This window comes from Mesoplodon densirostris, chromosome 8 (genome assembly GCF_025265405.1).
Source record: "Mesoplodon densirostris isolate mMesDen1 chromosome 8, mMesDen1 primary haplotype, whole genome shotgun sequence".
NCBI lineage: Eukaryota > Metazoa > Chordata > Mammalia > Artiodactyla > Ziphiidae > Mesoplodon > Mesoplodon densirostris.
In genome coordinates, this window is record NC_082668.1 from 92,002,033 (window position 1) to 92,016,069 (window position 14,037).

A 14,037-nucleotide genomic window follows, 5' to 3' on the forward strand; every position below is an offset into this window, starting at 1 on the left:
TCTGCCCACATTGCAAGTCCTTCACTGAGAGGGGATCTGCACAGCACACCTGTAAGTCTACCTCAGCCACTACTGGTACTGCTAGGATCCACAATTTCATGTATGTTCTGAAAGTAGCTCCTCTGGGATCCCAGTGGACCACTCTTCCTGCAGGAAACTAGAGCCTCCAGTGCTGTAGCCAGCCTCAGGACCACAAATGACTCTCATCTTCACTCTCCTCTACTAACCATTTTAGATTCAACTCCCCCTCAGGCTGCATCTCCACTGAGCTCAGTGGCTTACCTGAGGGGTGAGTGGTGTGACCAGGACCCTCATACCTGATAGGTCTAAGTTGCCACTCTTGCCCATTCACCATCAAACTTGGAAAAGGAGTACCAAGACCCACCCCTTGGTGGACCAGTGGACCACCTGGGGGGCAAGCACATCCATCACATTCTTTTAGCCATCTCATCATTCTCTGCATGTCAGGATCCCCTGGCTATCCACTTTGACCTTGCCACTGATTGCAATTACAGTAATTGCATCCATAAAAATTCAAGATTTGGGAGGTTATCAGCCTCAGTGTCTTCGTCCTGGTAGTCAGGGTCCCATTCTTTCCTAACTGGGGCCCTGACCTTGATATAGAAGTCCTACCTTGGTCAGGAGATCTCATCTTTGGAGCTCAGTTACTCTGATGATTATGTCTTGGGCCTGGTCCACAGCTCTCTCAGCCCTCCAGTCGTAGGAGTTGAGGGTTCTCCTGGTTTTGTTGCAAGATAGCCTTTTACTCCTGTATCAATCAGCCACTGGATGTGGGCTGCCCTGGGAAGGGGCATGACCTTAGTGAGGTGGCTCTTTACTCTTGAGGCAACGCTAAGGGGCTGACAGCTAAGGCTATGTGCCAGCTGCACTCCCAGCAGCCAGGGCAACAAGTCCCTTGAAAGAGCATCTGGGGGTGCATCTCACTGTCCTCCACAGTCCTCTTCCCTTAAGCCTGTTTGGTTTTCCCCTAGATGTAAGTGTGCAGTAAAGAAATATATCTGGACTTTATTGTTTATATTAAATATTTGTTCCTTCAGGCACACAAACTCCACTTACAAATATATGCCTAAGAAATCTCATCACAGAAATGTCACTTTTTTCAACAATTTACTTTTCTTTTCTTTTTTTTCTTTGTGGTTCACGCCACGCATCTTGCGGGATCTTAGTTCCCCAACTAGGGATTGAACCCAGGCCATCTCAGTGAAAGTACCGAGTCTTAATCCCTGGACCACCAGGGAATTCCCAGCAATTTACTTTTCATTACTATTTTAAAATTTAAACAATTTAAAGGGAATTGGACATAATATAATCAATAATATAATATTATATATTATATACAATATAATGAGTGCATATAGATGTTTATTATGATTGCCATGTGCTGGGCACACTGAGCGCTTATCTAATGTGTGAGAACAGATTTATTCATTGGATGTTTTTATTAGCCCTTCTGGAATCTTTTCTCATGTAAGAACCCCAATAATCTACCATTTAAAAATCACCCTGAAAGAGCCGCTTCAGAGGATGTAGCACCATCATCCTCACTTGACAGCTTCAGAGTACTGACATCATCCTTTAAATATAAAGCAATCACTGGATTCAACAGATGTGCAAAGCTTGCTCTCTGATAGAGACTTTCAAGATACTTGCAGTGAATGGCAAATGGGCCACACGATCTGCCAGAAACCTAACCCCATGAGCTGACAGAAAAGTGTTTCCCTTCGGAATGTACCCTCCACTTACCTGGAAAAATACAGCTTCCTCTTAGTGGAGGAGGAAGAAGACAGCTGGCAGGAGGTAGTCATTCTAGACACACCAGCAGCTTAGGCACATCCCACAGAGGGGAGGAGGTTAAAGTTGGGCCAGTGTCCACTTCTGATCCAATTGTCTCTAACCCTGGAGAACGCATGTACACTGTGGAGCATTAGCATGGCTGAATTCGATCTTGATGGGGTTCTAGGTGAGCAGTGCTGTTTTCAGAGATGGGTGTGTCTACTTACTTTAGGTAGTCATTGTGAGCAACTGGTTAAATGTAAGTCACTGTCTTGATGCTTCTTGGCTTCAGGACCCTTTTGTCCTCACCATGACCCATTGGTCTGCTTAGGTGAGTGTCTTGTGCTGATCATATTGCTTGTCTGTGTAATTCTTCACCTTCATACTGACATATATAAGTATGTCAACCATCGTGTATCCAGACTTCCTTCTCACAACATTCTAACCTCATCTTCCCAGAGCACTTCACCCTTTCTTCTACCTCTCGCATAAGGGAAAATGCTGTCCCCAGTGTTCCATCTTTTCTACACTTTTGCCACCTGTTCTTCTTCTTGAGGACCTCATAAATGATTGTCAATTTCCTTTTGTCTTAAATGAAGGAGTTGTATTAAAATTATCTCTAACGTTCCTTTTAGCTCTAAAATTCTGTGATGCTATAATTTTTAATCATTCTTTTGCCCTGACACTCTTATTATCTGAAGCTGTTACTTTCTTAGTTCATGGAATCCTTCATAGTTGGGGTTATAGCATACTTCTGTAATTCAAGCACAATATTTATAACAGGAGTCATTTTGCAGATACAATGTAAAATGTATAAGTATGTGATTAGAAGATTGTAGGGTAATGGGGTATAATCTGATGATTTTAATGTATCATACAGCATTTTACAATATTGCTACACAATATAATGTATATTTTATGAGTTCTTGACAGCATTTTTTAAATCTTCTGACATTGCTTTTCAGGTGGTTTAAGATGTTCATTAACTCTTTACTACTTCAGAATAATCTTTACTAAGTGAAACATCTGCCCTCAAATCAGACTATTTTTATCCAAATGATGTGTTTCTGCAGCACGTTAATAGGTGCTCCATACAAAAGGATTTTATAATCAAATAAATGTTGGGAAAGGCTGGGTTAAATACAGTTAAGTAGGTTTTCAACTGCAGGACGTCTCAGAACCTTTTATGAACTTTGAAAGGAACCCCTTTCCAAACCTTTTTTCACCCAAACACTGTTTAAAATCTCGTGAAGTACTATTCAGTGAAATACAGGTTGGGAAAAGCTGCCCTATCCTTACTTGAGACATACTTTGTGTTCTAATCTAGAAACGTATTTAAAGTAATAAAGGAGAAAAAGGATAGCTTTTGAGATTTTTTCTCTTTGCCTTTCTTTGCCTGATCTGAAGTAGAAGGAGTCTCATCCTGACCATGTCTCTGGATGCTTCTTCCAAGTGCTGCTCTTTTATTTAATCTGTTGGAACTAAATCTATGACCAGAGGTAGAGATGGGGGCGGGGGGGGGGGGGCGGTGAAGAAGAAGGAAGTAAATATGAGAAAATGCTTCCACCGAGTTCCTTTGTGAAAAGTGATGTTGAAAACTAGGCTAGTATCGTAAGCAAATACTTTTTATTTAAGGAAGCATCTATGAGTCTTTTTCCCCCTCTTAGAACATACCTTATTAGCGAAAATGATAATACAACTATACTAAAGATTACTAAGTTGATTTTGAACAATTCATGAACATTCTTTAAACAAAAAAAGCTGGCTGTCCTCTAAGTTGTTTTCTGTACTTTACTTTTTTTAACATCTTTATTGGAGTATAATTGCTGTACAATGTTGTGTTAGTTTCTGCTGTATAACAAAGTGAATTAGCTATATGTATACATAATCCCCATATCCCCTCCCTCTTGCATCTCCCTCCCACCCTCCCTATCCCACCCCTCTAGGTGGACACAAAGCACTGAGCTGATCTCCCTGTGCTATGCAGCAGCTTCCCACTAGCTATCTATTTTATATTTGGTAGTATTTATATGTCAATGTTACTCTCTCACTTCGTCCCAGTTTACCCTTCCCCCTCCCCGTGTCCTCAAGTCCATTCTCTATGTCTGCGTCTTTATTCCTGTCCTGCCCCTAGGTTCATCAGAATCAATTTTTTTTTTTTTTTTTTTTTTTTTTTTTTTGCGGTACGCGGGCCTGTCACTGCTGTGGCCTCTCCCGTTGTGGAGCACAGGCTCCGGACGCGCAGGCTCAGCGGCCATGGCTCATGGGCCCAGTCGTTCCACGGCATGTGGGATCCTCCTGGACTGGGGCACGAACCCGGGTCCCCTGCATCGGCAGGCGGACTCTCAACCACTGCACCACCAGGGAAGCCCTAGACAAAGTAATTTTTAAAAATACATATTGCAAAAGCAACAAAGCATTTAAGATATCTAGGAATAAATCTAATAAAAGATATACAAGGGAGAGTTATAAAACTCTAATAAACATATACCGTGTTCACAAAAAAAAAAAAAAGAAGACTCTATAGGTAAAGATGATGGCTCTCCCCAATTTATGCTAGAAATTCAATGTACTTTTAATCAAAATCTAAAAGAGTATTTCACATAATTTGGTGATCTTGAAATTCAGGTAGAAGAGTGAAGAACAAAGAATAGCCAAGAAAATTTAAACAATAAAGGTAGAGTCACCCTATAGGAAAGATTATTATAAAACTATAATATTTAAATCAGTGCAAGTAAAGACAAATGAAAAGAAAGAAGGCCTAGAAACAGACTCACATAAAAAAGAAAATCCAAAGTGGGACTACAAGTCAATGGGAACAGGATGGATTACTCAATAAATGGGTCTAAGACCACGGGCTATAAAATTAGATTCGTACCTCACCCCGTAGATGGGCTAAAGGCCCATAGATTAAAAATGAGACTAGAACTTTTAGATGCAAACACAGGATACGTTTATGGCATCAGGATAAGGAAAAATTTCTTAAATGAAAAGCCGAACAATGTATAAAGGGAGACACTGTTAGATCTGACTACATTAAAATTAAAAATTTTTTATGATTGAAAAATGCCATAAACAATGTGAAAAGATAAGCCACAGAACAGAAAGAGATGTTTGTTTCCCAAAGTATTAATGTCCTGGATATGTACAGAATGTCTACAAATTGCTAAGAAAAATATGAACAACCCAATAAAAAAAAAGACACAGGAGATGAACAGGAAACGCACAAAAGAGAATATTCAAATGCCCAATACACGTAACAAAATATGCCCAACCTCACCTGAACTAAGGGACATGAACATTTAAAACATCATAATAATAAAGTACCATTTCAATCTATCAGATCGGCAAAAATTAATAAATCTTTTCTTTCATTTGGGGGGGTTTACTCCATCTTCATTGTGCATCAGGGCGTACATGATAAACATAGGTCACCCTCACTAGCCACTCATCTGCTGTCTTTCTCTGGGTGAACAACCTCTGTAGGAAATTCTAAATTTAGCCCAAGAGATCAGGATCAGGAAGGGAAGAAAAAGGGCTTCCCTGGTGGCGCAGTGGTTGAGGGTCCGCCTGCCAATGCAGGGGACACGGGTTTGTGCCCCGGTCCGGGAAGATCCCACATGCCGCAGAGTGGCTGGGCCCGTGAGCCATGGCCACTGAGCCTGCACGTCCAGAGCCTGAGCTCCGCAACGGGAGAGGCCACAACAGTGAGAGGCCCGCGTACCGCAAAAAAAAAAAAAAAAAAAAAAAGAAGGGAAGAAAAAAAAAAAGGCCGAAGCCACGTCACCATCCTGCTATATCTCTACCTTAAAAGCAACACCTTGGGCCTCCCTGGTGGCGCAAGTGGTTGAGAGTCCGCCTGCCGATGCAGGGGATACGGGTTCGTGCCCCGGTCTGGGAGGATCCCATATGCCGCGGAGCGGCTGGGCCCGTGAGCCATGGCCGCTGAGCCTGCGCGTCCGGAGCCTGCGCGTCCGGAGCCTGTGCTCCGCAACGGGGGAGGCCACAACAGTGAGAGGCCCACGTACCGAAAAAAAAAAAAAAAAAAAAGCAACACCTGACATCACCGAACACTCACCTGCATGTGACAGTCCCATGCAGGAGACATGGGGCTCTGCTAGGGAAATCACTTGTTCTGCTAATGAATTTCTTTTCCCCCATAAAAGGACACCTGGCTCCCTGATACAGATGTGGAGTTACAGAATGTCTCGAGGACTAAGCACAAGCCTGTTTCTTTCCAACAAGGTTATAAACCCATTCCTTGCTTCAGTACACTTTTTTTCATACACTCAAAAGTTGTTCTAAAACTCCAGAAATGTGAGTACCTTTGTCACACCCTGAGCACTCAAACACCACCCAGTGAGCTTCCTGCTGGCAGACACAGGCTTTGACAAACCAGTCCCTCCCTGGAAGTGCTGAGACTGGGCACTGTCAGAAGGTTGCAGGTTCACGTGGAGTTTGTACATGTGACTGAGCGCTTGTGTGAGGAAAGCCCCGCTGGTGTTGCTCTCTGTCAAGGTCAGGTTATCCAGCTTGGCATGTGCCTCCTGCTGTCTCATGAAGCTGTTGGCAGACACCCAGAGCTTGGCTATACGAGCATCCCGCACGTCCTTGATCAGGGTCCCGATCTCATCTGCTTTCAGGATATAGTCCGAAGCGTGATTTAACAGGCGCGTGATGAGCTCCATGTAGTAAGGGCTGGGCATAGGGGTAAAAGTTTCTTCATTTCATTCATGATCCCTAATCTTCTCCAACTTTTCCACGTCCATCCACTGGGGCTGGTGGGGCAGGCGGTGAGCAGCCGACACTTCCATCTCTGTTTCAGGTTGATCGCCAGCCACAGAGGCGCCTGCACTGGTAAGCCGGGGTTGAAAGGCCCCAGGCCACCCTCGATGAGGTGGATCTTGTCCAGACTGAAGTTCAGGATTATGGTGACCGGATCCTATTCGGCCAGAAACTCCACCTCAGCCGCGACCGTGGCTGCGCCCAGGGCCAGCCTGAGACTCGCCAAAAATGAACAAATCTTATCATATCAGAAATGTTGGCATAGATGTGCAGACAAAGAAATTCTTCATGCCGCTTTCTGTAATATAAATTGGCATAAATATCGTGTAGAACAATTTGGCAATACCCAGTAAACGTGAAGCTGTGACTACCCTGTGAGCAGCAATCTGCTTTTCAGGAATCTCATAGAGAAAACACGAGCTCACGTGGATGTGAAGATGTCTATTATATAAGAACGAATGGAAACAAGCTATCAACTGGGTAAATGGAAAGTAGTTTATTCAAACACTTGAACACAAAGAGCTGCTAAAATAAATGATTTACATCTACATATTTCAACATGGATAAATCTCAAGTATATAATTTTGAGTTTAAAAAAAAAAGCAAGTTGTAGAAAATGTGTTCAGCATGATGCCATTTATTTAAAACTTTAAAAACCCACAGGACAATACTCTATGTTGTCTTTTTGATATATACAGATGTAGAAAGTACACCATGTCAGGGAATAGTACTGGCTACAGCAGGTGCTGGCAGGACCCCGCCCATATTTCCTCCAAGCTCATTTTTCCTGAACCCTCCAGCTTCTTAGTGCAAACACCTTCCACTCTACCTGAAGGCTGGAGGAGAATGCTCAGCCCCTCACGGGGCAGGCCTGAATGCCAAGGAGTCTACAACCAATGACAAAGGGAGTTGATGGGTAAACACACCAGCTTCCTTAGCCCTCAGATGGAAAAACTCTGAGGCTTGTCTACACAGGCCCCCAAAGTCCCTTATGGGATTGAGTCCCAGTTGCCCACAAGGATAACCTGCTCATCAGCACATGCATTAACTTCTTTTCCTTCCCAGTATCAATTCCCCACCCCACAATTCTCAAATAAACTACTTGCACTCAAATCCTTGCCTCTGGATCTGCTTCTAGAGGATCTCATACTAAGATGTTACCGCCATCAGGAGACAGGCTACCTCTGCAAAAGGAAGAAGGGGGAAGAGATTGGGGGTACATTTTCATTGTATTCATCATGATTTACTTATTTTGAAAACCTGAAGCAAATATTAGCAAAATGGTAAGGTAGTGGATTCATAAGTCTTATTTTATTTTGTATATTTTCTGGGTTTTAAAATGTTTCATATTTAAGAATTAAAAAATTATAATAAAGTAAATGCTTACTAAATCTGTGATAAGCAGTTAGAACACTAGTTCTGTATTTAATTAAACCCTGCCAGGGACATCTCTAAGGTGTTTGAGATCTCAGACAACTATTTTTCATTTTGATTTAAAAACATAAATTTCATGGGCCTTCCAAAATATATAAAATTCATGGGCCTTCCAAAATATACAAAATATATAAAATTCATGGGCCTTCCAAAATATACAAGCAGCTCATGCAGCTTAATATCAAAAAAACAAACAACCCAATCCAAAAATGGGCAGAAGACCTAAATAGACATTTCTCCAAAGAAGATATACAGATTGCCAACCAACACATGAAAGGATACTCAACATCATTAATCATTAGAGAAACGCAAAACAAAACTACAATGAGGTATCACCTCACACCAGTCAGAATGGCCATCATCAAAAATCTACAAACAATAAATGCTGGAGAGGGTGTGGAGAAAAGGGAACCCTCTTGCACTCTTGGTGGGAATGTAAATTAATACAGCCACTATGGAGAACAGTATGGAGGTTCCTTAAAAAACTACAAATAGAACTACCATATGACCCAGCAATCCCACTCCTGGGCATATACCCTGAGAAAACCATCATTCAAAAAGAATGAAGAACATACCAAAATGTTCATTGCAGCTCTATTCACAATAGCCCGGAGATGGAAACAACCTAAGTGTCCATCATCGGATGAATGGATAAAGAAGATGTGGCACATATATACAACGGAATATTACTCAGCCATAAAAAGAAATGAAACTGAGCTATTTGTAATGAGGTGGATAGACGGAGCAACTAGGCCCGTGCACCACAACTGCTGAGCCTGTGCTCTAGAGCCCGCGAGCCACAACTACTGAGCCCACGTGCCACATCTACTGGAGCCTGCACACTCTAGAGCCCGTGCTTTGCAACGGGGGAGGCCACCGCAGTGAGAGGCCCGTGCACTGCAACAAAGGGTAGCCCCTGCTCGCGGCAACTAGAGAAAGCCCGCGCACAGCAACGAAGACCCAACACAGCCAAAACTAATAAATAAATAAACAAAAATAATAAATAAAATAAATAAATGAATTTTTAAATAAAGAAAAGCTAATAATTATTTTAAAAATCTAAGAAAAAGGCATTTCTTTCAAATTGCATCTTTCTTTATTTTGAGGTTTTAAGGTCAAATTTCTATAAACAAGCAATTTTTTTTTTCTCACACAAACTCTGTAGGAATGCAAGAAAAATCTCCCCATTTATTTGTAGTGGTGTTTCCCTTTGGTTTCTTTCTGACTGGCTTGTGTTTTCCATCCATCTCAAGATGTGTAGGGCTGCTCAGTGAGTAAACAATTCTATGTTCTAAAAGTGTATGTTAGATTTTCCCACTGGGCATCAGTTATGCTTTTGTGACTGAAGTTACCACTGACATTCCAACTAGGAAGAACAAGAGAGGATGCAGGCATGAGGGCAGAGTACTCGAGTACCCGCACACAGGGGGCTCTCTCTAAGGGTTTTCCAGAATGCCAGTGGCCAGTAGGGCCTTTAGAACAAGAAATGCTGCCTGTGGTCCCCTGTGAATCCAGATTATACGATTTCCCTGTAACTCATCTCTGAACTCCTCTCTCTGTTTCCACCCCAGCACAATTTCTGTCTATGCATACAGGAAAGTGAATCAGGCTTATTTTCCTAGGGGTCAACCCTACCCTGTCTAACTGACTCAGGGTGGGTCTGCTTAGTCTCAGTTTCTGTTTTTGGAGAGTATTCCATGTATATCCTTTGAAAATGGAAGTCCTTTTTGTTATATATAGTCTATTTTTTTTAAAAAAACTAAGAAAATCTTGGCCTCTTATCCTGAACTTGTCATTTTTGGAAGCTTAGTGGGTGAAGACTTTCTTTAGAACCTAACCACTGAATAACTAGGAGAATGTAGGAGAAAGGGTTGAAATAGTACTGTTTTACTATTTTTCAAGTTTGAGTAAGTTTCTTATGGAAAAGGAGAGAGAGAAAGAAAGAAAGAAAAAGAGAAAGAAATACCATGGGGTTTATAGTCTGTGAAGAACCCACTTCTGTTACACTCTTTGTCCCCAGAAGGAGAAGGGAATAGGAAACAAGTACAAGAGTGTCATGGAAATCAAGGGCAAGAGGAGTGAGCCACATGTAGAAAACATTGTCCACATGTCAGGAAATGTCACACCAGTATCAGTAGTCAAAGGGATGTGTTCAGGGGATTGTCAGGCTTTTGACATTAATTGATGCCCCAAGCACAACAAGGAGGAAATATACATTACAGTGAGGATTTTTTTTTGACGCAGTGCATTATGCGTTCATAAGCCATTTACACTTCCCGCCAGACAAGAGTTAATTTGGGGATGCAGGATTGTTGCTTTAGAAATGTAATGAAATGACACTCAAAAGTGGAAACACTGCCGTTTCACTGTGAAATGGCAAAACAGGAGGGAAAGGCTAAATTGTCCAGAAGATTGAGAGCAGGAGAGAGAAAGAGAAGTAGAAGCCTGAGTAGAGCAATTAATTGTTTCAGTGTTTTCCCATGAAAGCCAGTGGAAGAAATACACACAGACACAGACACAGACACAGACACAGACACACACACACACACACACACACACAGAAACATACACTCGTCGCAAAAAGATGATGAGATATATTATTAGGACATAGATACAGAAAACGATTTTTCAGAGTATTAAAAAGATTCTAGGCTACAAGATAACATCCATATTCTTAGGCATTGCTAAAAGGATATTTCAGAATGTTAGTGTAGAAGCATATGGATGGAACAGCAGGAGTCCTAGTTGTCATACAAGAGGCTGTTTGGGGCCTCCCTGGTGGCGCAAGTGGTTGAGAGTCCGCCTGCCGATGCAGGGGATACGGGTTCGTGCCCCGGTCTGGGAGGATCCCATATGCCGCGGAGCGGCTGGGCCCGTGAGCCATGGCCGCTGAGCCTGCGCGTCCGGAGCCTGTGCTCCGCAACGGGGGAGGCCACAACAGTGAGAGGCCCGCATACCGCAAAAAAAAAAAAAAAAAAAAAAAAAAGAGGCTGTTTGATGATTGCACACCAGACCAGAAGGTTCACGCAAAGGGGAAATTTAATGATTCAACATCAGCTTCTTGTGTGGTGTTTCTGCAAATGTCACCCCCGCCCCCCTCAAGCCAGCATTTCTCTGACTCTGCTTCCAGGGAAACAATTCAGCCAGTCCCTGGTCTGCAGTTACCCACTGGGCATCAGTTATGAATCTAGCATGGTGCTGGGGTCTGTGACCGACACAGAAATCGTTTGTGAAGTAATCCTTCTCTTTAAAGAATTCCCGATCAAGGGTGAATACCAAATGGATACACATGAAACAGGGAGAGATCTGTGAGGTGAGTTACTGTTCTACCCTTAGACAGGGACAAATGGCCCTCTGCCCCGTACCCCACACTTAGGGGGCCTTGGGTTTTAGGTGCCTTCCTCAAAAATTTCACAGTCCCCCTGAGGTGTCTGAGGCCAGTGGGCTTGCAGTGCTGCTGTGAGCCAGGACCAGGACTCTGGGGGGCTTCTGTTTCTCTCTGACCCTCTACCCTTGCTGTTGCCTCGAGGAGCTCAGAGCCTCATGTCTGTGGGTCCTGTGACTCGGCTCTGGCTCCACGAGGGTGTCCTGGCAGCAGTTTTCTCCTGCTGGTAGCACAGCATTTCTTTCATTGGATCCTGTGAGATTGGCTGCCAGAATGGTGCTGAATTGGGGCTTGTTTGGGTCAGCGAAGGAGGATGAGTTCTGGGTGCTGGATTACTGGTGGTCCACTGCTGACCCTCTGGACTTGAGCTGTGTGACTTGGCTCCAACCATGGTACTACCTCTGGCCCATGGCACCTGAAGGCGGCAGGGGTGGTGGCAGGCATCCTTTAGTCCATGTGACTCCACTGCTGGACCCCAGGCGGGGCACCCCGTATCTTCCACGGGCTCTGTGCCACGTGTCAGGCAGTCCTCAAGGAGACTCACTTTTTCTCCAAGGGTTTTTGAGCCTGTTGTTCCCTATACCAGGGGCCCTTCCAACCTATGTCTCTTGCCTTGGATGGGGGTGGCAATGCCATGCTTTCCCTGATTCATCTTGAGCCATGCTGGACAGGGGATGGACATTCCTTGAACTAATGGGTTCCTGAGTGATGCTGTAACCAGAATTAAATAAATGGTATTAGGGAACCGCAAACCACAAGCAGGTTCTGAAGAGCCATGCATTATAATAACATCATGGCTACCTTTCATCATGCATGGGAGACACAAAATTATCTAGGTCCAGTGCAATTAACAATAAAGAACACAAAGAGATGGCGTCTGGATCTGATAGGAATAGATCGTGCCTGACACTGTGATGAATCAAATCTTCCCATGCCCTGATGGACAATAACAAATACAAAAATAGCTCCTCTCTACCTATTATTCTAAATTGTCATTGATAAATCACTTTGCTTCACACGGGCCCATGATATTTTTTAACATCTTTATTGGAGTATAATTGCTTTACAATGTTGTGTTAGTTTCTGCTGTATAACAAAGCAAATCAACTATACGTATACATATATCCCCATATTTCCTCCCTCTTGCGTCTCCCTCCCACCCTCCCTATCCCACCCCTCTAGGTGGACACAAAGCACCGAGCTAATCTCCCTGTGCTATGCAGCTGCTTCCCACTAGCTATCTACTTTACATTTGGTAGTGTAGATATGTCCACGCCACTCTCTCACTTCGTCCTGGCCTACCCTTCCCTCTCCCCTCGTCCTCAAGTCCATTCTCTATGTCTGCATCTTTATTCCTGTCCTGCCCTTAGGTTCTTCAGAATCATTTTTTTTTTTAGATTCCATATATATGTGTTAGCATATGGTATTTGTTTTTCTCTTTCTGACTTACTGACTTACTTCACTCTGTATGACAGACTCTAGGTCTATCCACCTCACTACAAATAACTCAATTTCATTTCTTTTTATGGCTGAGTAATATTCCATTGTATATATGTGCTACATCTTCTTTATCCATTTATCTGTCGATGGACACTTAGGTTGATTCCATGTCCTGGCTATTGTAAATAGTGCTGCAATGAACATTGTGGTACATGACTCTTTTGTTTGTTTGTTTGTTAATAAATTTATTTATTTATTTTTGGCTGCATTGGGTCCTCGTTGCTGCAGGCGGGCTTTCTCTAGTTGTGGCGAGCAGGGGCTACTCTTGGTTGCAGTGTGTGGGCTTCTCATTGCAGTGGTTTCTCTTGCTGCAGAGCGTGGGGTCTAGGCAAGAGGGCTTCAGTAATTGTGGTATGCGGCTCAGTAGTTGTGGCTCACGGGCTCTAGAGCGCAGGCTCAGTAGTTGTGGGGCACGGGCTTAGTTGCTCCGTGGCATGTGGGATCTTCCTGGACCAGGGCTCGAACCTGTGTCCCCTGCATTGGCAGGTGTATTCTTAACCACTGCGCCACCAGGGAAGCCCATGTCTCTTTTTTTTTTTTTTTTTTTTTTTTTAGTTTCTGCTTTATAACAAGGTGAATCAGTCATACATATACATCTGTTCCCACATCCCTTCCCTCTTGCGTCTCCCTCCCTCCCACCCTCCCTATCCCACCCCTCCAGGTGGTCACAAAGCACCGAGCTGATCTCCCTGTGCTATGTGGCTGCTTCCCACTATCTATCTACCTTACGTTTGGTACTGTATATATGTCCATGCCTCTCTTTCGCTTTGTCTCAGCTTACCCTTCCCCCTCCCCATATCCTCAGGTCCATTCTCAAGTAGGTCTGTGTCTTTATTCCTGTTTTACCCCTAGGTTCTTCATGACATTTTTTTTCTTAAATTCCATATATATGTGTTAGCGTACGGTATTTGTCTTTCTCTTTCTGACTTACTTCACTCTGTATGCCAGAGTGGGACCTTCCCGGACCAGGGCTCAAACCCGTGTCCCCTGCATTGGCAGGCAGATTCTTAACCACTGCGCCACCAGGGAAGCCCTTTTTCTTACATTTTTTTAATGTCAGTTTTGTAAATGGGTCAAGCCAAAGTGAGCTAAGAGATCAGTAAAATGACTTTTTTTTTCCTCCTAAGAATCAGCTTAGT

At 43.4% G+C, this 14,037-nt stretch overlaps 1 pseudogene; it reads right to left on the bottom strand.

Moving 5' to 3' along the window:
• Positions 1-1,519: 1,519 nt before the first annotated feature.
• LOC132494757 (DNA replication complex GINS protein PSF2-like) lies at positions 1,520-12,034 on the bottom strand (annotated as a pseudogene).
• Between the last annotated feature and the right edge of the window lie 2,003 nt (positions 12,035-14,037).